The sequence below is a fragment of the Acinonyx jubatus genome, chromosome B4 (assembly GCF_027475565.1).
Source record: "Acinonyx jubatus isolate Ajub_Pintada_27869175 chromosome B4, VMU_Ajub_asm_v1.0, whole genome shotgun sequence".
NCBI classification, from domain to species: domain Eukaryota; kingdom Metazoa; phylum Chordata; class Mammalia; order Carnivora; family Felidae; genus Acinonyx; species Acinonyx jubatus.
The window spans coordinates 41744539-41772418 of record NC_069387.1 but is presented as its reverse complement, the minus strand read 5'-3'; the positions used below and the strand labels follow the sequence as shown (position 1 = coordinate 41772418).

The 27880-nt window shown below is 40.3% G+C and overlaps 1 protein-coding gene across 7 annotated transcripts in view; it reads left to right on the top strand.

Moving 5' to 3' along the window:
- Positions 1 to 27880, top strand: part of CLEC4A (C-type lectin domain family 4 member A) — a 53913-nt gene that overhangs the window by 2562 nt on the left and 23471 nt on the right. The window contains exons 1-3 of one of the 7 annotated variants that reach the window (XM_015061342.3): positions 11897 to 12234; positions 13000 to 13095; positions 26526 to 26606. The exons of 1 other annotated variant lie outside the window; for it this stretch is intronic. The gene's annotated coding sequence lies outside the window, so the exon portion shown is untranslated. Of the gene's footprint in view, positions 1 to 11895; positions 12235 to 12323; positions 13096 to 26525; positions 26607 to 27880 lie in introns of those variants that run through there. 5 more of the 7 variants (XM_053225786.1, XM_053225787.1, XM_027074193.2 and 2 more) reach the window with 5 other exon arrangements.

Sequence of the window (27880 nt, the reverse complement as noted above, 5' to 3'; positions counted from 1 at the left end):
TCCTAGAGTAGGGCCTAGATGTCTTTCCCACCCACGGCCTTTCTTATCATTACTGAGGTTGTGAGGCACTGTCACTGATAGAAGTGTATCATAAACCTCAGGTTTTGTTTGGGGAAGAAAGTGGACAATCTTTTTGTTTTTTTGTTTTGTTTTGTTTAGTTTTTAGCTCAACCCCCTCAGTTATACATTAGAATCTGCCTTCACAGTTGTAGTGTGAACTTGTATTACTCCACTTCATCCTGATAACCTTCTAGGCAGTTGGCCTGTCTCTAGCTTTCTTTTCTTTTCCTCTAGCTCCAATTCACCTTCCCTGTTGCCACCGGAATCACCTTCCTAAATCAAGCCCTGCCCACGCCCTTTCTTCCCTGACTCATTGTCTTTAATGATTTTCCTCTGCTTAGATCATAAAGTCCAAAGTACCGTTTCATTCTCAACCTTGTTTTCCCTTTCACTCAAAATATGCTCCTGAAACCAGGATACTAGTCATTCTTCAAATGCCATTAGCACCCTGAGCATTGACTGCTTGCTAAAATTCCCTCTGCCTACAATACCTTCCTGCCTATTGAAATCCTTCCCGTTTCGTAAAGCTGGCGCGAATAATACTTCGTGAAATGTCACCTATTCTTTCAGTCTGAAAAATGATCTCCTTTGTTTTGTTTAGGTTGCTGTTGAAATTCTCTAATAACATTACTTTGTAATATTAATTATGCTAATTAATATTAGTTTGTAATATTAGTTAGAATATTAGTTTTTAAGCTCTTTGAACATAAGGACCATGTCTTCATTTTTATCTACAAACCATACTTCCCTATACTTTTGTGTTATAGTAGATGCTCATTAAATACTTGTCGAATTAACGGTGATTTCAGTGAAGATGGATTAGAAATCAGTAAGTTGGGTATTTTCCTTCTTTTACTCATTCTCAGGGTTGTTCCTAGCTACATGACGTAAGTGTTCTTTGTATGCCTCGTCATAGTTGCAGAAAATCTCATTTATGTGCTTCAAAATCCATCACTATTAGGGAATCAAAAAGGCAGTGATGAAGAAAAATTTTACTTTGGTACATAAACCCTGTGACCTGGGAAAAGAAAAATGGTATTGTAAATAAAGCACAGCTGCAGATACGCTTGGTAATTTACGGTCTCATTTTGATGACCATCACTGTCTTAAGATGACATTGCACTTTGGTTATGTTTTAGTTATCTTGTAGCTTAAAAAACACACCATTTCTGTTATTGCCTCTTAACTGTGCATGACACACACATACGGTATGTGACTATAGAACTCCCACTTGGGGCAATGGGGTGGCTCAGTTGGTTAAACGTCCGACTCTTGATTTCATCTCAGGGTTTTGAGTTCAAGCCCCATGTTGATGCTAGGTGTGAGGCCTACTTAAAAGAAGAAAAAAACCAAACAACAGCTCCTACTCAAGAGCTCCCCATCAATCACACACATATTCTCTTGAGAAAGAAAGGAAAAATGAGAGTTATCTTGATTTTCAGGTCCCTTAACCCTGGGGGACTTACGTATAGGCTTGTGATTGTTTTGGGCATTTATTTCAGATTTTGCCATTATTGTCATTTTCAGTCCCGTTTTGAAAGATATCAAAGTAGAGCGGTAGTTCGTTTTTTTTTGAAAAAGCTCTGGTATAGTTGAATTGGCTACATCTGAGCCAGGAGTAACGTAATTGCCCACAGTGCCCTCCTGTTCTGCCTTATCGGTCTACTCAGTCTAAGCACAGTGTCTAAGCATCAGCTCAATTAAAAGTCTAAGTCTAAGCATCAGCTCAATTAAAACACAGTAACGCGGGGGGTGCCTGGGGGGCTCAGTCGGTTGAGTGTCCAGCTCTTGATTTTGACTCAGGTCATGGTCTCACAGTTGGTGAGATCGAGCTCCGTGTCCTGCATGGGATTCTCTCTCTCCCTCTCTCTCTGCCCCTCCTCATGCTCTCTCTCTTTCTCTCTCACTCAAAGTAAATAAACATTAAAAAACTCACAATAATGCGTTAAGACCCATTGTGGATTACTTGCTTTTTAATATTTTCTTTTCCCTTACATGTATTCTGCCACTGAACCTATACTGGGAAAGAATGTCACTGAAGCACTTTCTGTGAATGCTACCTCTGGCTGCATATCAGCATGGGGCCACTAGAGGGCAAGCTCCCTTTAGCAACTCCAGCAACTGTAGGAAATACTACTCATACATCCTGGTGACGGAAGGTGTTTAAAAAGAAAGACGTACATGAAGACTGTCAAGGGACATATCTATGGAGTCTAACCATGCATTTGATGCATTTTTTGAGAATGTAGAAAGGTAGCTCTTTAAGTAGGCAGAAAATGAAGTACAGAATAATACTTTCTTCAGACTTTAATGGGTAGTAAAGTGTAGTCGTGGTTATGACCATGGATTTGGGAGGGAACAAATTGCCACAGTGCAAAATTTTGCTGTGCCACTTACTTTTTTTTTTTTTTTTAATGTTTATTTATTTTTGAGAGAGACAGAGCATGAGCAGGGGGAGGGACAGAAAGAGAAGGACACAGAATCCAAAGTGGGCTCCAGGCTTTGAGCTGTCAGCACAGAGCCCAACGTGGGGCTCGAACCCACAAACCATGAAATCATGACCTGAGCCGAAATCAAGAGTCAGACACTTAAACGACTGAGCCACCCAGGCGCCCCATTGGTTTTTTAACTTTGGACAAGTTACTTAACATTTGTTTGCCTTGGTTTATTCCTATGTGATATGAATATAATAGTTCCTACTTTCTAGAGTTATTGTCACAATAATATTTTTTATTTTTATTTTTTTACTGAAACATTTTTTAGTGTTTTCTTTTTAATACAATTTATTGTCAAGTAATGGCTAACATACAGTGTATACAGTGTGCTCTTGGTTTTGGGGGTAGAGTCCCATGATTCATCGCTCACATGCCACACCCAGTGCTCATCTCAACAAGTGCCTTTCTCAATGCCATCACCCATTTTCCCCTCTCCCCCGCACCCCCTCCCATCAGCCCTCAGTTTGTTTTCTGTATTTAAGAGTCTCTTATGGTTTGCCTTCTTCTCTGTTTGAAACTATTTTTTCCCCTTCCCTTCCCCCATGGTCTTCTGTTAAGTTTCTCAAGTTCCACATACGAGTGAAAACATGGTGTCTGTCTTTCTCTGACTGACTTATTTCACTTAGCATATTGCCCTCTGGTTCCTTCCACGTTGTTGTAAATGGCAAGATTTCATTCTTTCTCATTGCCAAGTAGTATTCCATTGTATATATAAATCACATCTTCTGTATCCATTCATCAGTTGATGAACATCTGGACTCTTTCCATAATTTGGCTATTGTTGATAGCACTGCTATAAACACTGGGGTACATGTGCCCCTATGAATCAGCACTCCTGTATCCTTTGGATACCTTCTTAGTAGTGCTATTGCTGGGTCATAGGATAGTTCTATTTTTAATTTTTTGCGGAACCTCCACACTTTTCCAGAGCGGCTGCACCAGTTTGCCTTCCCACCAACAGTACAAGAGGGTTCCTGTTTCTCCACATCCTCTCCAACATCTGTTGTTTCCTGAGTTAATTTTAGCCACTCTGACTGGTGTGAGGTGGTATCTCAGTGTGGTTTTGATTTGTATTTCCTTGATGATGTGTGATGTTGAGCATCTTTTCATGTGTCTGTTGGTCATCTGGATGTCTTCTTTGGAAAAATGTCTGTTCACGTCTGTTGCCCATTTCTTCACTGGAGTACTTGTTTTTTGGGTGTCAAGTTTGGTGAGTTCTTTATAGATTTTGGATACTAACCTTTTATCTGATATGCCATTTGCAGATGTCCCATTCCGTCGGTTGCCTTTTAGTTTTGTTGATTGTTTCCTTTGGAGTGCAGGAGCTTTTTATCTTGATGAGGTCCCAATAGTTCATTTTTGCTTTCATTTCCCTTGCCATAAGATTTTTTATGTATGTGTGTACATATATATACATATGCACACACATATATACACCACATCATAAATGGACACAGGGTGTTTCCATATCTTGATCTTTCTGAGTAATGTTGCACAAAACATTGGAGTGCTTCCATCTCTCCAGTATCCTATTTTCATTACTTTTGGATGTATATCTAGAAGTGGACTTGCTGGACCATATCGTAGTTTTGTTTTTAATGGTTTGAAAGACCTCCATACTGTTTTCTGTAGTGCTGTACCAATTTTCCTTTCCATCAACAGTGTACAAGGGTTCCCTTTTCTCCACATCCTTGCCAACTTTTGTTAACTCTTGTCATCTTGATGACAAGGTGTGAGGTGATATTTGATTGTGGTTTTGATTTGCATTTCCCTGATGTTTACTGATGCTGACCATCTTTCTTGTGAATGGGCCCCAAGCATCACTCCTGCCAGGCTGGGCCCTAGGGCTTGGAAGGGAGTAAAGTAGAAGTAGTATCTTTGTGGTCTTGAGTCACGTTGAGACAGTCAACTGCTTGTGACCAAATAAACCTTTTGTAAATGAAAGAAAAAAAGAGCTGTTGGCCATTTTGTCTTCTTTGGAAAAATGTCTGTTTAGTTCCTCTGCCCATTTTTAATTGGATTGTTTTTTTGTTACCGAGTTGTAGGAGTTCCTTAAATATTTTGAGTATGAACTCCTTGTCACATATATGGTTTGCGAATATTTTTCCCCATTCCGTAGGTTGTCTTCATTTTTTTTTTAATGTTTCTCTTGTGCAAAAGCCATTTAGTTTGATACAGTTCCACTCGTTGATTTTTGCTTTTGTTGCTTGTGCTCTTTGTATCATATCTAAAAAATCATTGCCAAGACTAATGTCAGGGAACTTCCTATGTTTTCTTATAGAAGTTTACTATATCAGGTCTTAAATTTAAATCTTTAACCTATTTTGAGTTAATTTTTGAGAGTGTTGTAAAAAAATGTGGACATTTTAACAATATTAACTCTTTCAATCCATGAACACAAGATGACTTTTCATGTTTTGTTTTCAGTTTTTTTTCATCAAAGTTGCAGTGTTTGGGGTATAGAAATTTCACCTTCTTGGTTGAATTTATTCCAATTTTGTTGTTTTTGGTGCTATTGTGAATGGGATTGTTTTCTTTATTTCTTTTTCATGAAATGAATTTGGGAGTGTTTTTCCCTCTTGAATTTTTGGTCGAATTCTCCTTTAAAATCATCTGGTTATGGACTTTTCTTTGTTGGCAGGTTTTGGATTTCTGATTAAAAATCTTTACTTGTTATTGGTCTGTTCATATTTTCTGTTATTTACTGATTTAGTCTTGGTAGGCTGTATGTTTCTAGGAATGTTTTCAGTTTTCTAGGTTATCCAGTTTCTTGGCATATAGTTGTTTATAGTAGTCTCTTACTATCCTTTGTATTTCTGTAGTACCAGTTGTAATGTCTTCTCTTTCATTTTGTAGTGTACTTATTTGAGTCTCCTTTTTCTCTCTGTCTTGCTAAAGGCAAGGCAATTTTATCTTTTCAAAACACCAGCAGAGTTTTGTTGATCTTTTCTATCGTTTTTCTGGTCTCTGTTTCATTTATTTTCATTTTGACTCTTGTTATTTCATTCTTTGCACTAATTCTGGGCTTAGTGTGTTTTTCTTTTTCTAATTTCTTGAGGTGTAGTGAGGTTATTTGAGATGTTTCTTTTTTCTTAATGTAAGAATGTACCGCCAGAAACTTATCTTTTAGAATTACTTTTGTAGCCTTGCATAGGTTTTGGTATGTTGTGTTTTTACTTCTGTTTCAAGATATTTTTTGATTTCTTGCTTGATTGCTTTGATGTATTGGTTATTCAGGAATGTGTTAATTTTCATATATTTATGAATTTTCTAGGTTTTCTTCTATTACTGATTTCTAGTTTCATACTATTGTGGTTGGAGAACATTTCAGTCTTTTTAAATTTCCTAAGACTTTTTTTTGATCTAACATACGATCTGTTCTGGAGAATGTTATGTTTGCACTTGAGAAGAATGTGTATTCTACTGGTGTTGGATGGAACGTTCTGTATATGTCTGTTAGGTCCCTTAGTCTGAAGAATGGCTGCAGTCCAACATTTTCTTATTGATTTTTCTATCTGGGTGATCCATCTGTTGTTGAAAGTGGTATACTGAAGTCTCTTGCTATTACTGTACCATCTATTTCTCCCTTCAAATCTGTTAGTATTTACTTAATATATTTAGGTGCTCTGCTGTTGGGTGCATATATATTTGGGGTTGTTATATCCTCTTGACATTATTTAATGACTTTATTTTTTTGTTACCATTTTTGGCTTCAAGTCTGTTTTGTGGTATATGGATCGCCATCCCACTCTCCTTTGGTTTCTACTTGTGTGGAATATCTTATCCCATCCATTCACTCTTCACTTATGTGTATCGTTAAAACTGAAGTGGGTGTCTTGTAGGTTATATATAGTTGAGTCTTGGTTTTTTTATCCATCTAGTCACTTTATGTCTTCTCATTGGGGAATTCAATCCATTTACATTTAGAGTAATTGACAGGTAAGGATTTACTAATGCCATTTTTAAAATTGTTTTTTTGTTTTGTAGTTCCCTTGTTCCTTTCTTCTCTTGCTGCCTTCTTTTGTGAATTGATGATTTTCTGTAGTGGTATGCTTTGATGCCCCTCTCTTAATGTTTTTGACTCTACTGTAGGCTCAGAAACTTCCATAAAGCACCATATATATGTATGTATGTGTGTGTATACACATATATGAAATAGTCTTTTATGCTGATAACAATTTAACTTTGCTTACAAAAACTCTACCCTTTTATTCCCCCTTTTATGTTTTTGATGTCACTGTTTACCTCTTGTTATACTGTATATCTATTTAATTATTCTAGCTATAGCTGTTTGTAATGCCTTTGTGTTTAACCTTTATGCTAGAATTAAGTGAATATAGCTATAGGCTTATCTTTACCAGTGTGTTGAATACTTTCATATTACTAACTAGCAATTTTTCATTTTAGCTTGAAGAATTCCTTTCAGCATTTATTATAAAGCAAGTCTAGTAGTGATGAGCACCCTCAACTTATGTTTCTTAGGGAAAGTCTTTCTCTCACCTTCATTTTTAAACTTTAAAAAAAAAATTATTTTAGAGAGAGGGAGAGTGTGTGAGTGGGGCAGAGGGAGAGAGAGAGAGAGAGAGAGAGAGAGGAAGAGGGGGAGAGAGACAAAGAGAGAGAGAGAGAGAGAGAGAGAGAGAGAGAGAGAATCCCAAGCTGAGCATGGATCCTGATGCAGGGCTTGATCCCATGACCCTGGGGTCATGACCTGAGCCAAAATCAAGAGTCAGACACTCAACTGACTGAGCCACCCAGGCGCCCCTCACCTTCATTTCTGAATGATAATTTTGGTGGGTAAAATATTCTTGGTTGACTGTTTCTTTCTTTCAGCACTTTGAACACGAATATATCACCCCATTCTCTCCTGGCTTGCAAGGATTCTACTGGCAAATCTGCTTATGGCTTTGTGTGAGAGAGATATTTTTTCTCTTGCTGCTTTTTAAATCCTCTCTTTGTTTTTAATTTTAGACAGTTTTACCATGATGTGTCCTGGAGAAGATAATTTATTTTATTAATTGAAGTATTAACACACAGTGTTTTATTAGTTTCAGGTATACCTCGTAATGATGCAATAGTTGTACATATTACTCAGTGCACAAGAAGTATAGTCACCATGTGTCTCCAAACCACGTTATTATAATGTTATTGACTGTATTCCTTGTGTTGTACTTTTCATCTCTGTGACTTATTTTTTTTTTTTTTTGTAGCTGGAAGTTCATACTTTTTAATCCCCTTTATCTATTTTGCTTATCCCCCCACCGACCTCCCCTCTGGCTACCACCAGTTTATTCTCTGTATTTGAGTCTTTTTATTTTTTATTTTTGTCTCTTTGTTTGTTTGTTTGTTTTTCTTAAATTCCACATGCGAATAAAATCATATGGTATTTGCCTTTGTCTGTTTGACTTACTTCACTTAGCATTATATGCTCTAGGGCTATCCATATTACAAATAGCAAGATCTCTTTCTTCCTTACAGCTGTGGGATATTCCATTATACACACACACACACACACACACACACACACACACACACACCACATCTTCTTTATCCATTTATCTATTGGTAGACACTTGGGTTGCTTCCATTTCTTGGCTACTGTAAACAATGCTGCAATAAACATAAGGGGTGCCTCTTAAGGGGTGAATTAGTGTTCTTGTTTTCCCAGTGGTGGAATTACTGGATCATACACTATTTCTAATTTTAATTTTTTTGAGCAGCCTCCATACTGTTTTCCATGGTTGCTGTACCAATTTGCATTCCCACCAATGGTGCACGAGGCTTCCTTTTTCTCCCCATGTTATTTCTTGTCTTTTTGATTCTAGCCATTCTGACAGCTATGAGGTGATATTTCATTGTGGTGTTGATTTGCATTTCTCTGATGAAAACATACATGTGTCTTCTTTAGAAAATATTCAGGTCCTCTGCCCATTTTTAATAGGATTTTTTTTTTGGGGGGGGTATTGAGTTGTAGTTCTTTATATATTTTGGATTTTAACCCCTTATTGAATATATCATTTGCAGATTTCTTCTCCGGGTCAGTAGGTGGCCTTTTCATTTTGTTGATTTGTTTCCTTCATTGTGCAGAAGTTTTTTATTTTGGTGTGGTCCCAATAGTTTATTTTTGCTTTTGTTTTCCTTGCCTCAGGAGACATATCTTGAAAACCGTTTCTATAACTGATGTAGAAATTATTGCCTATGTTTTTTTTTTTTGTGGGGAATTTTATGGTTTCCTGTCTCATATTTAGGTTTTTATTTATTTAAATTAAAACAATTTTTTTAATGTTTATTTATTTTTGAGAGAGAGCGAGAGAGAGAGTAGGAGAGAAACAGAGAGAGAGGAAGACACAGAGTCTGAAGCAGGCTCCAGGCTCTGAGCTGTCAGCACAGAGCCCGATGCAGGGCTTGAACCCACAAACCATGAGATCATGATCTGAAGTCAGATGCTTAACCAACTGAGCCACCCAGGCATCCCTATTTATTTTTTATTTTTACTTTTTAAAAATTAAAAAAAAATGTTTATTTTTGAGAGACAGACAGAGACAGAGAGCGAGCAGGGGAGGGGCAGAGAGAGAGGGAGGCACAGAATCCAAAGCAGGTTCCAGGCTCTGAGCTATCAGCACAGAGCCTGACGTGGGGCTCGGACCCATGAACCATGAGATCATGACCTGAGCCAAAGTCAGATGCTTAACTGACTGAACCTCCCGGGTACACCTTTCTTTTTTTTTTTTTTTATTAAATTTTTTTTTTTTTTTTTTACTGGTTGGTTATTTTTGAGAGAGAGAGAGAGAGAGAGGAGCAAGAGCGAGAGCACAAGTGGGGGAAGGGCAGAGAGAGAGGGAGACAGAATCCAAAGCAGGCTCCAGGCTCCGAGCTGTCAGCACAGAGCCCCATGCGGGGCTTGAACTCACGAATCGTGAGATCATGACCTGAGCCACAGTCAGATGCTTAACCAACTGAGCCACACAGGTGCCCCCCTTTTATTTTTACTTGTAAAGAGAGAAAGCACAAACTGGGGAGAGGGGCAGAGGGAGAAAGAGAGAGAATCTCAAACAGGCTCCCTGCTCAGCACAGAGCCTGACATGGGGGCTCAATCCCAGGACCCTGGGGTCATGACCTGAGTGGACATCAAGAGCTTGACACTCACCCAACTGAGCCCCCTGCACCCCCACACTTAGGTTTTTAACCTGAGTTTATTTTTGTGTATGGTGTAAGAGTGGTCCAGTTTCATTCTTTTACATGTAGTTGTCCAGTTTTCCTAGCACCATTTGTTGAAGAGATGGTCTTTTACCCACTGTATATCCATGGCTTTCTTTGTCATGAAGTAATGGACCATATAAGTTTGAGTTTATTTCTGGGCGCTCTATTCCATTTCATTGATCTACGTGTCTGTTTTTGTGCCAGTACTGTACTGTTTCTTTCTTTCTTTCTTTTTTTTTTTTTAAGTGCCACAGAGAAGACTGCATATTTCTTCTCTGTGCTTTTTTTTTTTTTTTAATTTTTAAGATGTTTATTATTTACTTTTTTTGAGAGAGAGAGAGAGAGACAGAGCATGAGCAGGGGAGGGGCAGAGAGGGAGGGAGACACAGAATCCAAAACAGGCTCCAGGTTCTGAGCTGTCAGCACAGAGCTGGATGTGGGGCTCGAACTCTTGAACCGTGAGATCATGACCTGAGCCAAAGTCGGACGCTTAACTGACTGAGCCATCCAGGCACCCGAGTACCCTACTGTTTTGATGACTACAGCTTTGTAGTACATCTTGAAATCTGGAATTATGATACCTCTACCTTTGTTCTTCTTTGCAGAAGATCATTTTGAATTGCATTTTTGTGGTGATGTCTTCCTTCGTGAATTTGAATGTCCAAATCTCTCTCTAGGTTTGGGATATGTTTAGCCATTATTTCTTTTCTTTTTTTTTTTTAAATGTTTATTTCTGAGACAGAGAGAGACAGAGCATAAGTGGGGGAGGGGCAGAGAGAGAGGGAGACGCAGAATCAGAAGCAGGCTCCAGGCTCTGAGCCGTCAGCACAGAGCCTGATGCGGGGCTTGAACTCACAAACCATGAGATCATGACCTGAGCCGAAGTCGGTCACTCAACCGACCGAGCCACCCAGGCGCCCCTAGCCATTATTTCTTTAAAGAGCTTTCTTTATTTCTTTAAAGAGCCATTATTTCTTTAAAGAGCATTATTTCTTTAAAGAGCTTTTTGTATCCTGGGACTCCAATGATGTGTGTTTGTTTTAATGGTTTCCGATAAGTCTTGTAGACTTTATTCCTCTCTTTTCATCTTTTTTCTTTTTGTTCTCTAGATTTCATTTGATCTATCTTCTAGATCAAAATTCTTTGTTCTACTTGGTTAAGGCTGCTGTTGAAGCTTTCTGTTGAATTCTTCAGTGATAATTCTTCAGCTATAAAATTTCTGATTTTTTCTTATGATCTCTGTTGGACTTCTTTTTTCTTGTATTGTTTTTCTTATATGAAATTGTTTCTCTCAGTTCTCTTACAGCTCTCTGAGCATCTTTAGAACAATTATTTTGAATTCTTTGTCAGGTAATTCCTAGATTGCCATTTCTTTGGGGCTAGTTACTAGAGGTTTACTGTACTTCCCTGCATATTTCCCTGATTCTTCATTATCCTTGTAGCCTAGTATAGTTGTCTGAATATTTGAAGAAACAGCCCCTCGTCTAGACCTATGGCCTAACTTCCCTAAGGGAAGGCATTTGTCTGTGGGTGGGCATATGCTAGAGCATGCTGTGACCCCAGTTCTAGTGGTGCAGGGTGCCAACTGCTGGGAAGTGTAGTTGTGCCATAGATGGGGTGGGGCATGATGTGTCTTTGGCTCAGACCGTTGGGGTCCACGGCATTGACACTCGTTTTTGACACTTGTTTTGGAGACCCCAGCAGTTTGGGCCAGGGCAGGCAGTGGTGGTGGCTGGGGCTTGTGGTATGCACACACTTGGCTGTGGGGACCAGCTGCGAGAGCCAGTTAAGCAGTGAGGACCAGTTGCAGCCACATGGAGTAGTGGGGACCAGGGCAGGCCGCAAGGGTGGGAGCCAGCTTTGGGCTCACCGGCAACAGCCTGGGCCGTTGGTGCATTCTCCTCTAGTTGCACTGTCTCCCCCTCTGGGTGTGTGCATGGTAGTGGTGGCCAGTGATAGGCATCAGGCTGGCCACGTGCAAGTGTATAGCTGGAGAAGCTACACTTCAGTGCACATATGACGTTTGGGGTAATCCTCTGGGGTCCATGCTAGCATCTTGTATTGGAACAGCTGCAGAGGCCATGGTTGACTGCTGGTGTGGTTCAGGGGCTCTGGTGGGGGGTGGGGGTGGTGTGCACGGAGAGGTGTTGGAACGGGGAGGGACTCGGATGTCTGGTGTCAGCAAATGTGAGTATCTGTGAGGCAAACGCTGGTGAAATCTACAGGGAGTCTGCCGCGGTCGTTAGTTTTTGCAGTGGCACGATCTGGGTTTTCTGCGGATCATGTCGCTGAGCTGTGAAATGTGACCTGTGACCATGTGTGGCTGCTGTTGGTAGCTTCTGCTTTTCTTCCTTGTTCCTAGCTGATGCTATGCAACTCGGCTCTGCCAGTCTGGGTGGGTTGAAACTGAAGTGAGACCTTCTTGAAGCGCTCTGAAAGGCTAGGGAGGCTGATCATTCACCCCATTTTCCCTTCCCTGGTAAGGAGAACTCTTTCCAGCTGGGAAGAACCCTCTTGGTGCTGAGCAGTGTTGCCTTGGGTGGTCCGGGGTGGGAGGGTGGGAAAGTGCAGGCAAAATGAAGCTGTTTGTTCTCTTCCTGTGTGGTTATGCTCAGGTTTTTTGTTCCACCGTGTTGCTAAAGTTTCTGAAGTAGACTTCACAGCTCTCCTAGAGCAGTTTTTTTTGTTCATGGATAGCTGTTGATCTTTGCGGGGGGAGCGAGGCTGGGAATCTCAACGGGTCACCCGTTTTGGTGATGTGAAAAATAATTATTCAGTTCCTTTATATCTGATGGAACAAGATATTCCAGATTCCTCTTGTTCTTAACTACTGGTTTTTCTTTTTTGATCTAAAGCCCCGGGGGGCGGGGGGGGAGGTATTACTGATGGGTGGTCTGTGCTTTGCTGTGTCGAAGCTTTTTAGTTTGCTGCAGCCCCAGTTGTTTATTTTTGCTTTTGTTGCCTTTGCTTGTGTGTCAAATAACATTATTGTGTTATATACTTGGCAGTTGTTAAGAGTGTAGACCAGTCACGTGAAGGGATGGATGTGTTAACTAACCCTATGGTAGTATTCATTTTCCAATATATAGGTGTATCAAATCATTACCGTATACATCTTAAACTTACATTTTTTATATTTCAATAGTATCTCCACAAAGCTGGAAAAAATGACAGATACTGTATGATCTCATTTATATGTGGAATCTAAAGAAACTGAACTCATAGAGTGAATCATGGTTGCCAGGGACCGGGAGCCAAGGGAAATAGAGAGATGTTGGTCACAGGGTACAAACTGCCAGCTCTAAGATTAACAAGTTCTGGAGATCTACTGTATAGCATTGTGAGTATAGTCTAATATTGTCAAATACTGTGTTATATAATTGAAATTTGCTAAGAGAATGGATTTTAAATGTTTTCACTACAAAAAAAGAAAGGGCAATTATATGAAGTTATGGAGGTATTTACTAACTCTGTTGTAATAATTTCACAATATATCCATATATCAAATTATCACATTGTACACCTTAAACTTACACAAAGTTATATGTCCATTTTTATCTCAATAAAGCCTGAAGAAAAGTACAAATAAAGGTGACTTATTACATTAATCTATGCTCAGGAGCTTAGACATAGCTTGGTGATGTTAATCAGATGTGTCTTTGCTGTTTATGTATTTATTTTTGTGAGAGAGAGAGAGAGAGAGAGAGAGAGAGAGAGAGCGCGCGAGTGCTCGCATGTGCACAAGCAGGGGAGGGACAGAGAGAGAGGGAGATACAGAATCTGAAGCAGGCTCCAGGCTCTGAGCTGTCAGCACAGAGCCTGATATGGGACTTGAACCCACAGACTGTGAGATCATGACCTGAGCCAAAGTCGGATGCTTAACCGACTGAGCCACCCAGGCGCTCCAAGGTTGTTATTTCATCATTATTTGCTAGGGAAATATGATGTAGAAAAAAGTACAGATATTGTTTTGAGATGTCTTTAACAGTCCTTAAATTTAGTGAGAAACAAGTACACAATAAATTCAATCTGTAAGATAAGCGACTTACTGGCAAGTTAGCTGGTTAAAAAAATTTTTTTTTAAAGTTTATTTATTTTTGAGAGAGAGAAGGAGAGAGAGTGTGATCAGGGGAGGGACAGAGAGAGGATCCCAAGCAGGTTCCACACTGTCAGCAAGGAGCTCGATGTGGGGCTCCATCCTATGAACGGTGAGATCGTGACCTGAGCTGAAATCAAGAGTCGGACGCTTAACCCACTGAGCCACCCAGGTGCCCCAAGTTAGCTGCTTTTTGCCAAGAGTATGCTTCACATTTGGTGGTTGAAGGTCAGACTGGAATTATTCAGGGGGAAACTCTAAGGGGCTGATTCTGAGATATTTTCTTGGCAGGAGGAGTATCTTTGAGTCATTGGCAGGTTGCCACAACCTATATTTAGTTGCATGGGACTTCTGCAAAAATAATATTCAGCAATAGGGGGACTGGAGACACACAGTTTTTCCATTTCTCACCAGCCACCACATAAACTCCATCTTTTTAAAATCCAAATCCTTAATATTTTTATAGGTTCCAAGGAATCAAAATTTTTGATTCAAAAGAGATTTAATGACAGTTTTATAGAAAACATCCATAACATCTTTGAAAGATAGTTATCCAATATCTGCTTCAGTAGCTCACTCTTTGAAAGATAACCTTTTATGTATGTATGTATGTATGTACATATGTATTTGCAAGAAGTAGCAGTTTATTTTTATATATGTATTTATTTTTTAAAATATAATTTCTTGTCAAGTTAGCTAACATACAGTGTATACAGTGTGCTCTTGACTTTGGGAGTAGATTCCCATGATTCCTTGCTTACATACAACACCCAGTGCTCATCCCAACAAGTGCCCTCCTCAATGCCCATCACCCATTTTCCCCTCTCCTCCGCACCTCCCCCCCCATCAGCCCTCAGTTTGTTCTCTGTATTTAAGAGTCTCTTATGGTTTGTTTGCCTCCCTCTCTGTTTGAAACTATTTTTTTCCCTTTACCTTCCCTCATGGTCCTCTGTTAAGTCTCAAATTCCACATATGAGTGAAAACATATGATATCTGTCTTTCTCTGACTTATTTCACTTAGCATAATGCCCTCGAGTTCCATCCGCGTTGTTGCAAATGGCAAGATTTCATTTTTTCTCATTGCCAAGTAGTATTCCATTATATATATAAACCACATTTTCATTATCCATTCATCACTTGATGGACATTTGGGCTCTTTCCATAATTTGGCTATCGTTGATAGCACTGCTGTAAACATTGGGGTACATGTGCCCCTGTGAATCAGCACTCCTGTATCCTTTGGATAATTTCCTAGTAGTGCTATTGCTGGGTCGTAGGGTAGTTCTATTTTTAATTTTTTGCAGAGCCTCCACACTTTTCTGGCTGCACCAGTTTGCATCCCCACCAACAGTGCAAGAGGGTTCCCTTTTCTCCACATCCTCGCCAGCATCTGTTGTTTCCTGAGCTGTTAATTTTAGCCGCTCTGACGGGTGTGAGGTGATATCTTAATGTGGTTTTGACTTATATTTCCCTGATGGTGAGTGATGTTGAGCGTCTTTTCATGTGTCTATTTGTCATCTGGATATCTCCTTTGGATAAGTGTCTATTCATGTCTTCTGCCCATTTCTTCACTGGATTACTTGTTTTTCGGGTGTTGAGTTTGGTAAGTTCTGTATAGATTTTGAATACTAACCCTTTATCTGATATGCCATTTACAAATATCTTCTCTCATTCCTTTAGTTGCTCTTTAGTTTTGTTGATTGTTTCCTTTGCAGTGCAGAAGATTTTTATCTTGATGAGGTCCCAATAATTTATTTTTGCTTTTTTTTTCCTTTGCCTTCAGAGATGTGTGGAGTAAGAAGTTGCTGTGGCTGAGGTCAAAGAGGTTGTTGCCTGTTTTCTCCTCTAGAGTTTTGATGGTTCCCTGTCTCACATTTAGGTTTTTTATCCATTTTGAGTTTATTTTTGTGTATGGTGTAAGAAAATGGTCCAATTTCATTCTTTTGCATGTTGCTGTCCAGTTCTCCCAGCACCATTTGCTAAAGAGACTGTCTTTTTTCTGTTGGATACTCTTTCCTGCTCTGTCAAAGATGAGTTGGCCTTACATTCGTGGGTACAATTCTGGGTTCTCTATTCTATTCCATTGGTCTATGTCTGTTTTTGTGCCAATACCATACTGTCTTGATGATTGTAGCTTTGTAGTAGAGACTAAAGTCCGGGATTGTGATGCCTCCTGCTTTGGTTTTCTTTTTCAACATTACTTTGGCTATTCAGGGTCTTTTGTGGTTCCATACAAATTTTAGGATTGTTTGTTCTAGCTCTGAGAAGAATGCTGGGGCAATTTTGATTGGGATTGCATTGAATGTGTAGATTGCTTTGGGTAGTATTGACATTTTAACAATATTTGTTCTTCCAATCCATGAGCATGGAATGTTTTTCCATTTCTGTGTGTCTTCCTCAATTTCTTTCGTGACTTTTCTATAGTTTTCAGCATACAGATCTTTTACATCTTTGGTTAGGTTTATTCCTAGGTATTTTATGGTTCTGGTGCAATTGTAAATGGGACCAACTTCTTGATTTCTCTTTCTGTTGCTTCGTTATTGGTGTATAGAAATGCAACTGATTTCTGTACATTGATTTTGTATCCTGTGACTTTGCTGAATTCATGTATCAGTTCCAGCAGTTTTTTGGTGGAGTCTTTTGGGTTTTCCATGTAAAGTGTCATGCCATCTGTAAAAAGTGAAAGTTTGACTTCTTTTTTGCCAATTTGGATGCCATTTTGTTTTCTGATTGTTGAGGCTAGGACTTCCAACACTATGTTAAACAACAATGGTGAGAGTGGACATCCCTGTCGTGTTCCTGATCTTAGGGGGAAAGCTTTCAGTTTTTCCCCATTGAGGATGATATTAGCGGCGGGCTTTTCGTATATGGCTTTTCTGATGTTAAGGTATGTTCCTTCTATCCTGACTTTCTTGAGGGTTTTTATTAAGAAAGGATGCGTTTTGTCAAATGCTTTCTCTGCATCTATTGACAGGATCATATGGTTCTTATCCTTTTTTCTACTAATGTGATGTATTGATTGAAAGTGTTGAACCAGCCCTGCAGCCCAAGAATGAATTCCACCTGATCATGGTGAATAATTCTTTTATTTTTATTTTTTTTTCAACATTTATTTATTTTTGGGACAGAGAGAGACAGAGCATGAACGGGGGAGGGGAAGAGAGAGAGGGAGACACAGAATTGGAAACAGGCTCCAGGCTCTGAGCCATCAGCCCAGAGCCCGACGCGGGGCTCGAACTCACGGACCGCGAGATGGTGACCTGGCTGAAGTCGGACGCTTAACCGACTGTGCCACCCAGGCGCCCCTGAATAATTCTTTTAATATACTGTTGAATTCGATTTGCTAGTATCTTGTTGAGAATTTTTGGTTCCATGTTCATCAGGAATATTGGCCTGTAATTCTCCTTTTTAGTGGGTTCTCTCATTGGTTTGGGAATCAAGGTAATGCTGGTTTCATAGAATGAGTCCAGAAGCTTTCCTTCTATTTCTGTTTTTTGGAATGGCTTGAGAAGGATAGGTATTAACTCTGCTTTAAATGTCTGGTAGAATTCCCTTAGGAAGCCGTCTGGTCCAGGACTCATTTGTTGGGAGATTTCTGATAACTGATTCAATTTTCTTTGCTGGTTATGGGCCTATTCAAATTTTCTATTTCTTCCCATTTGAGTTTTGGTAGTATGTGGGTATCTAGGAATTTGTTCATTTCTTACAGGTTGTCCAGTGTGTTGACATATCATTTTTCACAGTATTCTCTAATAATTGTTTGTATTTCTGTGGTGTTGGTTGTGATCTCTCCTCTTTCATTTGTGATTTTATCTATTTGGGTTTTCTCCCTTCTCTTTTTGAGAAGTCTGGCTAGGGGTTTATCAGTTTTGTTTATTCTTTCAAAAAACCAGCTCTGGGATCCATTGATCTGCCGTTTTTTATATTCTACATTATTTATTTCTGCTCTAATCTTATTATTTCTCTTCTTCTGCTGGCTTTGGGGTTTCTTTGCTTTCTGCTTCTAGCTCCTTTAGGTGTGAGATTAGGTTTTGTATTTGGGGTTTTTTTGTGTGTGTCTTGAGGTAGACCTGGATTGCAATGTATTTTCCTCTTATGACTGCCTTTGCTGCATTTGAAAGTTTGGATTGTCATGTTTTCATTTGCTTCCATATATTTTTAAATTTCTTCTTTAATTGCCTGGATGACCCATTCATTCTTTAGTACGATGTTCTTTAACATCCATGCATTTGGAGGCTTTCCAAATTTTTTCTTGTGGTTGATTTCGTTTCACAGTGTTGTGATCTGAAAATATGCATGGTATGATCTGAATTCTTTTGTATTTATTGAAGGCTGTTTTGTGACCCAGTATGTGATCTATCTTGGAGAGTGGTGCATGTGCACTTGAGAGGAATGTGTATTCTGCTACTTTTGGATGAAAAGTTCTGAATATATCTGTCAAGTCCATCTGGTCCAGTGTATCACTCAAGGTCATTGTTTCTTTATTGATTTTTGCCTACATGATCTGTCCATTGTTGTAAGTGGAGTATTAAAGCCCCCTGCAGTTACCGTATTCTTATTGATAAGATTGCTTATATTTGTGATTAAATGATTTATATATTTGGGTTATCTCCAGTTGGGGGCATAAACATTTACAATTGTTAGCTCTTCTTGATGGATAGACCCTGTGATTACGATATAATGCCCTTCTTCATCTCTTGTTACAGCCTTTAGTTTAAAGTCTAGTTTGTCTGATATAAGTATGGCTACTCCAGCTTTCTTTTAATTTCCAGTAGCATGCAAGATTGTTCTCTGTCCCCTTACTTTCAATCTGAAGGTGTCCTCAGGTCTAAAGTGAATCTCTTGTACACAACATATAGCTGGATCTTTTTTTTTTTTTTTTTTTTTAATCCATTCTGATACCCTATGTCTTTTGACTGGGGCATTTAGTCCATTTACATTCAGAGTTATTATTGAAGGATATCGATTTAGTGTCATTGTGTTATCTGTAAATTTCATGCTTGTGGTGATGTCTCTGGTCCTTTGTAGTCTTGGCAGCATTCCATTCACAGAGTCCCCTTTAGGATCACTTTCAGGGTCTGGTTTAGTGGTCATGAACTCCAGTTTTTATTTGTTTGGGAAAGCCTTTATCTCTCCTTCTATTCTGAATGACAGGATAACCTTGCAGTTAACCTTGCAGGATAAAGGATTCTTGGCTGCATATTTTTCCTATTCAGCACATTGAATATTTCCTGCCACTCCCTTCTGACCTGCCAAGTTTCAGTGGACAGGTCCGCTACTACCCATATGTGTCTACCCTTGTAGGTTAAGGCTGGTTTGTCCGTAGCTGCTTTCAGAATTCTCTATCTTTGAATTTTGCTAGTTTCACTGTGATATGCTGTGGAGAAAACCTATTCTTGTTAAATCTTAAGGGAGTTCTCTGAGCCTCCTGGATGTCTACTTCCTTCCCCAAATTAGGGAAGTTCTCAGCTATAATTTGTTCAAGTAAACCTTCTGCCCCTTTCTGTCTCTCCTTCTTGAACTCCTGTGTATGGATATTATTATGTTTCATTCAGTCACTTAGTTCTCTAATTCTCTCCTTGTGATCTAGTTTTTTCGTATCTGTCTTTTTCTTGGCTTCATAATTTTCCTTAATTTTATCTTCTATTTCACTTAGTCTCCCTTCTGCCTCTCCATCCTTGCTGTCACTGCGTCTAGTTTATTTTGTACATCATTTACACCATTTCTTAATTTGTCATGATTATTTCTTAGTTCCTTGATCTCTGCAGCAATAGATTCTCTTCTGTCTTCTATGCTTTATTCAAGCCCAGTGATGAATCTTATGACCATTTTTGTAAATTCTTGCTCAATTATATTGTTTATATTTGTTTTAAGTAGTTCTCTAGCTGTCATTTCTTCCTGGAATTTCTCTTGAGAAGAATTCTTCCATTTCATCATTTTGGCTAGTTTTCCATCTTTTACATGTTTTAATAGCTTGTTATGTGTCCTGCAGCTGTGAGCACTGATATATTAAAAAGGGATCATACACTGTATAGGGCCTGGCTCTTCAGGAGGTGTTTTCAGAGTGTGTTGTGCGTTGTCCATTGTTGTGACTTTGGTTGCTTTATCTCCCAACTTGTAGTGGTGGTTGGGACCCTCCACCAGGTATGCTTTGATTTGTTCATTGAAATAACCCTAGAAAAAATTTTAAAAGGCAGAGGTGCTGGAAGAAGCCTTATCCCATATAAAGAGAAATGACAGAGGCGGGGAAGAAGAAAAGAAAAAAAAAGACCAGGCAGAGAATCAGAGAAACTATATAGCTTAATACAGAGGGAGAGAGAGAGAGAGGAAAAAAAATAAAGGAGATACAGAAGAGGTGTAAAAAGAATAGATTAAAAATGTCTGCTTAAACAAACCAACAACCAGAATAGAGAAGGGAAGAAATAAGAGGAAGAAAAGGAAGAAAAAAAATATATATAATAATATATTATATATTATATTATATATAATATATTATAATAATATAATAATAATATATAATATAAATAAATTATTTATATATATAAATTAAATATATAAATTATAAAATATATATTATTACATATTTTTATTATGTATAAATATACAATATGTATTAATATATATAGGTATATAGATAGATATAGACGAAGAATCAAATCAGAAAATGCAAAATCGTTGGACTGATGTCTGATGGTGCCTTGGAGCCAGTGGTCTGGAGGAGGGGCTGTCTGGTTTGGTCAGTGTCAGTCTTGCTCCTAGATACGCAGTTACCAGGCAGGGAGGGGTGTGGTTTGGTGTAGGCAGGTCCCACCTCCACTGTGGGCCCATTGTCCTGTTCCCTGAAGCCCCACCTTGTTGGTGATAGGGAGAAAAATGGCGACACCCCAGTCTCTCCTCCATGGACCGGGTGTCCCAGACCACTCTGTTCAGGCCATCCTCACAGTTCTGCATGGGAGTGAGTGGGACAGGTTTGTCCTGCTCTAAGTCTCCCGTGCCTCTCTGGCAGTCAGCTGGGATTCAAACCCCGATGTCTTAAAGGATCCTGCTCTGTGTGCCCGGGGTTCTGGGGTAGAGCCGGAGCCACTCTGCCCAGCCAGCTGACAAAAGGCCTCCGGCTGGTGGGTGCTGCGGGGTTTTGCGCCCTTAGAGTGGCTATGTACCTTCTTCCACACTCAAGGGAGGGGACTGCTGTCTGACTGTGCCTCTGAGCACACTACCCAGCCCAGGGCTGGCTCTCCTCCCTGCGAGGTGCCAGTGCAGGGCAGCCCACCCCAGTCGGAGAAAGACCCACAATCCTGGATCGTGTTAGAAATTGGTGCTTTCTCCATTTTTTCCGTTCTCCAGTCCGTAGTGTTTCTCTTGTCCACATACAATCCTACACTTCTACAGCCTCTCTTTCTCTTCCTTTTCTCTCTCCACAGAAGGGGATCTCTCCCCTCTGTGCCTTCGCCACCCGTTGTATCTCTCCCAGTTTGCAGTTAAGCGCCGATGGCCCACCAAGTTGTCCCCGTGGGCCCCTAGAGATGTTTCTGTTCTGTTTGAGGGACAAGGGAACTTTGGTGCCCCCTACTCCTCTACCATGTTGAAGCCACTCCGAAAGATAACCTTTTAGAATACAAATTTGGGAATGAGGCCTGGATTCAAATTAATTAAAAGTCTAATTTTGTTGGCTCCGTGGCCAGTTTAATAACTTGTCAAACTCTCAGTTTTCTCATTGGTCAAATGGGGAGTAGCAATGCATATTTTTCAGGATTATTTTGAATATTGAAATGAGAAAAGCAATATATTCATCGCAGCACAGGGCGTGGTAAGCTCAAATGCCTTAACCATTATTGGCATTCTTCTTCACTGCTGATGACTAAAAGCAGGACTGGTCGCTTTTAAGGAGAGGAAACCCAGGTTGAGTCATAACAACAAATAACTAAATAAGCAATAACCTTGCCAGGAAGGGCAAGCGTGAAGATGGTCTTTAGAGTGATTGGTGCCACGAACTTCTTTATAGGTTCGCACCAGTGCAAGGATTGCTTTTATATGGCTGTGGTGTCCTATGAATTCATAGGAGCCTTATTATTTTAAATAAGCCTCCATATTTAGGAGCCTTAGGACTCTTGATTGTCACTCTTTGTGTAGCTTCGATGGAAGTATCATAAACCTGCAATGGAAAACCAACAGGTTTATTTTTCCCAAAACTGATATTAACTTATCCCTCTTTTTATTTATTTATTTATTTTATTTTTTATTAAAAAAATTTTTTTTAACGTTTATTTATTTTTGAGACAGAGAGACAGAGCATGAACGGGGGAGGGGCAGAGACAGAGGGAGACATAGAATCGGAAGCAGGCCCTGGGCTCTGAGCCATCAGCCCAGAGCCCGACGCGGGGCTCGAACTCGTGGACCGCGAGACTGTGACCTGAGTTGAAGTCGGACGCTTAACCGACTGAGCCACCCAGGCGCCCCTTATCCCTCTTTTTAAAGGTAGGGTCAGAAGAAGAAAAATATGGCAGTCCAGGCTTTCTTAGTTCTTTTCAGTGCACATCAGTGCTTTCCAGTCATCGATTATCTGATCTTGTAATTAACATGTCACTTTGAGGGCCTATCAGTTGCTAGTCACATATAAAACTGTTGATGTGTGTTTGTTTTCCTGCCATACTTTGTGGGCTTCCATTTTTAAAAAGTGGTTGGTGTATTAATTGTCTGCTTTTCGTGTGTGTTGTCCTTCCCCAGTTCCAGGTTATGATGGCCCCTCAGACAGGGACCTCTAGTCTGCATTCATTGATCACATCCCACGCCTTTTTGGTATATTTCTTTGTATTTAAATGAGGCGTCTCGCAGTCAGCCTTCTTTTTGACACCCCTTTTGATCATTGGTGTCCTTAGTACCATGTGTCAGGAGTATTTCTGAGTCTCTCTGTTTGCTGTCTTGGAACAAAGGATGGTTTATGTTTCAGGATCTATACTATCATTGTCTCAACCAGAGCACGTATGTGAGCATCAAACCAGGAGAAATCCCAAGGAGAATTGGTACCGCATCTTGTGATCCAGATTTATTTACCTCTCTGAACGAGACTGAATGTAGCAGTGACTCTAATTTGTCCACACCTTCTTACAGTTTTTGTCTTGTAGCATTTGCACTGGCTCTGGGCTTGATGGTGCAATGCTTTGGCCAAGGAAAGACTATGTGATGTGAGGCAAGCAGGGATTATGTGCATTGGACTTGCTCTCTTGCTGCTCTTGGAACCCTGCTTAGTCGGCTGGAGGATGAGAGACCACACAGAGCAGATATAAGCTGTCTCAGTCGGGGCCATCCTAGATAAGTGCCTATCAATCTGGTATCTGACCAGAGATACGTGAATAGACTGAGCTGAGATGTGAATAGACTGAGCTGAGATCGGCCACACTTGACTCAAACCAGAACTATGCAGCTGAGCCCAGCCCAATTTGCCCAAATCAGGAATTTGAGCTGAATTAATGGTTGTTGTGTTAAACTACTAAGATGGTTGGTTATATAGATAACTGATGCTCTCCCGAGCAAGTCTATTATGTATATTATAATAAAAATGAAAGTTAATAAGGATGTGGTAAAGGCAAAGTAAATAATATTTTCGAATGACTTTAAATTTAGTGTTACTTGTTATGAGAGCAAAGTATCTGATTAGTTATAAGTTTGTTTATTTCAGCTCTTGCTTTTAGTAACTATAAACTGTGAAACATACCTCATAACGATACATGGCTCAAAAGGGATGTGTATTATTAGCTGTACTTAACAAGTTGTGATTCTTGTTTTTCAATTCTCTTTATAAGTCTTTCTGTTAAAACCAGCTAGTAAATATCTTTTTTCCTGTTATTAATCCAGTTGTTCTTGCAGACTAATGAGAGTGTTCATTTTAAATTCATTGATAAATGAGTTCAAAACCCACTGAAACCAGATTTTGAAGATTTCAAAAAGGAAGATGTCTAAACCACGTCCTTATATAATTTTTGGCAAAAGGAAAAACATAACATGGAGGAACTAATTTTTTTCTAATTATCAATTTTCCATCCGCTCTCTCCATAACACAGTTCCTTTTTTGAGGTAGTCATCTTCTCACTGTTGAAACGTCACCTTTACCTTGAAAGCACAGGTTAATTGTGTGTGTGTGTGTGCGTGTGCGCACGCATGTACGTGTGTGCTCATATGCTTTGATATCTGCTAATTAGCATACCACCGGAAGCTATTACATAGCACTGAAAAAGTGAGCAAAATAAGAACACGTCTTTTTTTTTTTTTTAAGCATAGCAATATTAAGTAAGTTTCCCAATTCTTTTAAGTAATTTGCCAAAGTGAACAAGATGGTCACTTCCCATCTTGTTAAAAAAAAAAATCACAAATATTCTAATATCTTGTTTTATGAAACTAATCATATTGTGGTCTTGTAATGATTTATGATACCAACTGCCGGGGGTTAGGCCAGATTTCACAGATTAAGGGCATAGTCCTGTGTAAGACTGCTCTCATTTCAGACACCAGTCACAAGTTTGGGGGTTTCTCGGGCTTCCCATACTTCTTATCAACCTCCTACAAATTTGGGGATTCCCATGACTCCCTCAGGTTTGGTAATTTGCTAGAATAACTCACCGGACTCAGAAGTCAGCTATACTTACAGTTTTATTATAGCAAAAGGATACAAATCAGAGTTATCCAAAGGGAGACACGCGTAGGGTGAGATCTGGGAGGGTCCCAGGTGTGAAGCTTTCATTGTCCCTGTGGATATGTCACCTTCCTGGCACATTAATATGTGACAGTACACACAGTATTGCCAGACAGAGGAGCTCACCTGAGCTTTGGTGCTCAGAGTTTAATCGGCATTTGTTACATAGGCATGCTTGGTTGTGTCATTTGCCATGAGGCTGAGCTCAGTCTCCGTCTCTTCCCTGGCTGGACTGGCATCTCATGGCTCAAAGCCTCAACCCTCTAATCCCATGGCTTTTTTCTGACTTGGTCAGTCCCTATCTTGTTAGCGTCATCTTGTTAGCACAAACTAGGGGCTCACAAAGAGTGACTTCATTACCATAAAGTGTCAGGGCTCATCATGAATAACAAAGACATTCATATTACTCAGGAAATTCTAAGGATTTAGAAGTTACCTTCCAGGAACTGGGTCCAAAGGTCAGCCAACTTTTTAACTATACAGATATTTAAACTGTAATATGATGCAACATGCAGAGAATGAATGGACAAGTATAGGTACAACATCAACTTCTTAAGAGTTGTGGAACCTTGGGGCACCTGGGTAGCTTAGTCGGTTCGGCTCAGGTCATGATCTCACGGTTCGTGAGTTCAAGCCCTGTGTCAGGCTCTGTGCTGACAGCGCAGAGCCAGGAGCCTGCTTCGGATTCTGTGTCTCCCTGTCTGCTCCTCACCTGCTCACATGCTCTCTCTCTCTCTCAAAAATAAATAAACATTAGAAAAAAAATAAAAAAAGAAAGTTGTGGAACCTCCACTCTTTCCTCATGATAGATCCTGTACCAACATGACATGCAACAAACACTAAACTCATATGATAGTAATAAAACTTATTTTATTTAACATTTTAAAGCTTATTTTACTTAACATTTTAAATATCTAAAAATAGATGTTCTAGTATGTTATTTATGTGCCCTAGAGGATCCTTTTTAAAAGTTTTTTTTTTTTTTAAATGTTTTTGTTTTATTTTTGAAAGAAAGAGACAGAGTGTAAGCAGGTTAGGGTCAGAGAGAGAGAAGGAGACACAGAATCCAAAGCAGTCTCCAGGCTCTAGAGCTGTCAGCACAGAGCCTGATGCGGGGCTCGAACTCAACAAACTGCGAGATCATGCCCTGAGCCTAAGTCGGACACTTAACTGACTGAGCCACCCAGGCGCCCCTAGAGGATCCTTTTTTAATACCAGCGGGGGTATTGTGCCCCATTTTGGAGATCACTGCTCTAGAGATCCCTTGGCTAAATTATTTAAAGTGTGCTAGGGGTACCTGGGTGGCTCAGTTGGTTAAACATCTGACTTTGGCTCAGGTCATGATCTCATGGTTCATGAGTTCGAGCCCTATGTGGGCTCTGCCGTCAGCACAGATCCTCTACCCCTCTCTCTGCCCCTCCCCTGCTCCTCTCTTTCTCTCTCAAAACTAAACATTAAAAAAATTAAAAAAAGTAAAGAGTGCTATAGCCTGAATGTGGCCCCCCTCAAAATTCATACGTTGAATCCTAATTCCTGATGTGATGGTATTAGGAGATGGGGCATTTTGGAGGCGATAAGGTCATGAGGGTCGAACTCTCATGAATGGTATTAGTGTCTTTATAAAAGAGACCCCAGGGAGCTCCCTCACCTCTTCTGCCATGGGAGGACATAGTGAGAAGATGGCCATCTATGAACTAGGAAGGGGGATCCTCACCGGGTATCCGATCTGCTGGCACCTTGATCTTGGACTTCCCAGCCTCCAGAACTGTGAGAAATAGATTGTTATTTAAGCCACTTAGTCTGTGGGAATTTTGCTGCCCTTGACATGTCTCCCCATAGGTAGAGTGTATTTTCCTCTTCATATCAAGGCCAGGTGACTTCCACTGGCCAAAGGAATCATAGTGGATGTAATGTGTCCCTTATCTGAGTAGAGGATTTGAGTGTTACTGTATGTTTCAACTCATAAGGAGCTGCTCTATGATCCTAGGTTCCAGAATGAGAAAATACTAAGAGAAGAGCCAAGCACAGTTACAGTCAACCTTACGCAGACCATAAGCCTACCCGCGATGTGAGACATAACTGTCATTGTAAGCCATTCAGGTTTTGGGATTATTTGTGATATAGTATAATCCAGTTATCATGTGATTTACCCCAGGGAAACAGAGATACCTTTGGGAACTTATTTATTTATTTATTTATTTATTTATCTATCTATCTATCTATCTTTACAAACTTACGTTGTTGAGGCTCTGATCATCAGTGATTATTCTCGGGAGGAGGGTGTAGGCACGCACACAGGCAAGTGTGCAAGTACTTGTTGAGTCTAGTAATTTGCTAGAAAATTTGCAAGAATTAGCTCTTCCCCTCTCTTACCTCTTTTCAAAACCCTTTCCTTTTCCTTACGAAACAATTCAGTCCTAAATGAAACATTAGGTAGAGCAGAACAAGGTAGGTGTCTGTTGTAGGGTGGGGTGGAGAGCAACAGTAGTCTGGTGCAGGTTGTCAGAGCTCAGGCAGCGTGAGAAGGGTGACTTTGCAGGGGGGTTGGCTTGATGGTGGTGTTGGAGCCCGAAAGAGTGAGGAGAACATCCCTGCAGGGATTGGAAAGTGTTTCGGGCATCAGACCCTTTGCATCCTGAGGAGAGTGTCCACATGTGGCAACGGCCTGGTGTAGGGTGTCAGAAGCAGCCTGGTCTGGAGTGCCAGGGCCTGAAAGGTGAAGAAGACATCTATGTGGTGGGGAGGCCAGGTGCAGGGAGCTCAAGCAGGATGGTCCTTGCTGGGAGGTCGGGGACCCGGCACGGGTCAGGAAAGTGGCAGACCCGGTGTGGGTTTCAGAAGCCAAACGGGATGAGGAAGCCGTCCACATGGTAGCATAGCCCCGCGTGGGGACTCAGAGCCCAGGGAGGGCGAGGAGAGCTTCCACACGTCAGGGTGATCTCGTGTCGGGTTTTAGAACCTGAGTAGGGTAAGGATGCGTTCCAGGTGGGTGTTAGGGAGCCGGCATCAGAAGTCAGAGTCTAAGCAGAGTGAGGAGGGATTTCCTATGGAGGATGGCCCGGCGTGGGGTCAGACCTGAGCAAGTTGAGGATGAGGTCCATGGGGGTTGGCTGGCTCTGTGCAAGAACACCCAAGCGGGTTAAAGGCCCCAGTAGTAATGTTGGCCTGGATTGGCAAGTCAGAGCCCCGTCAGGAAGAGAAGAGCATCTTAGAGGAGGGAATGGCAAAGATAGAAAATTGACTAAACGTGTTTATTACTCAAATAACTAAAATAAATAAGTAAGTAAGTAAAAGACAATGGAAGCCGGTTTCTTACTGTAACAGAAGGGAGTTAGAAATATG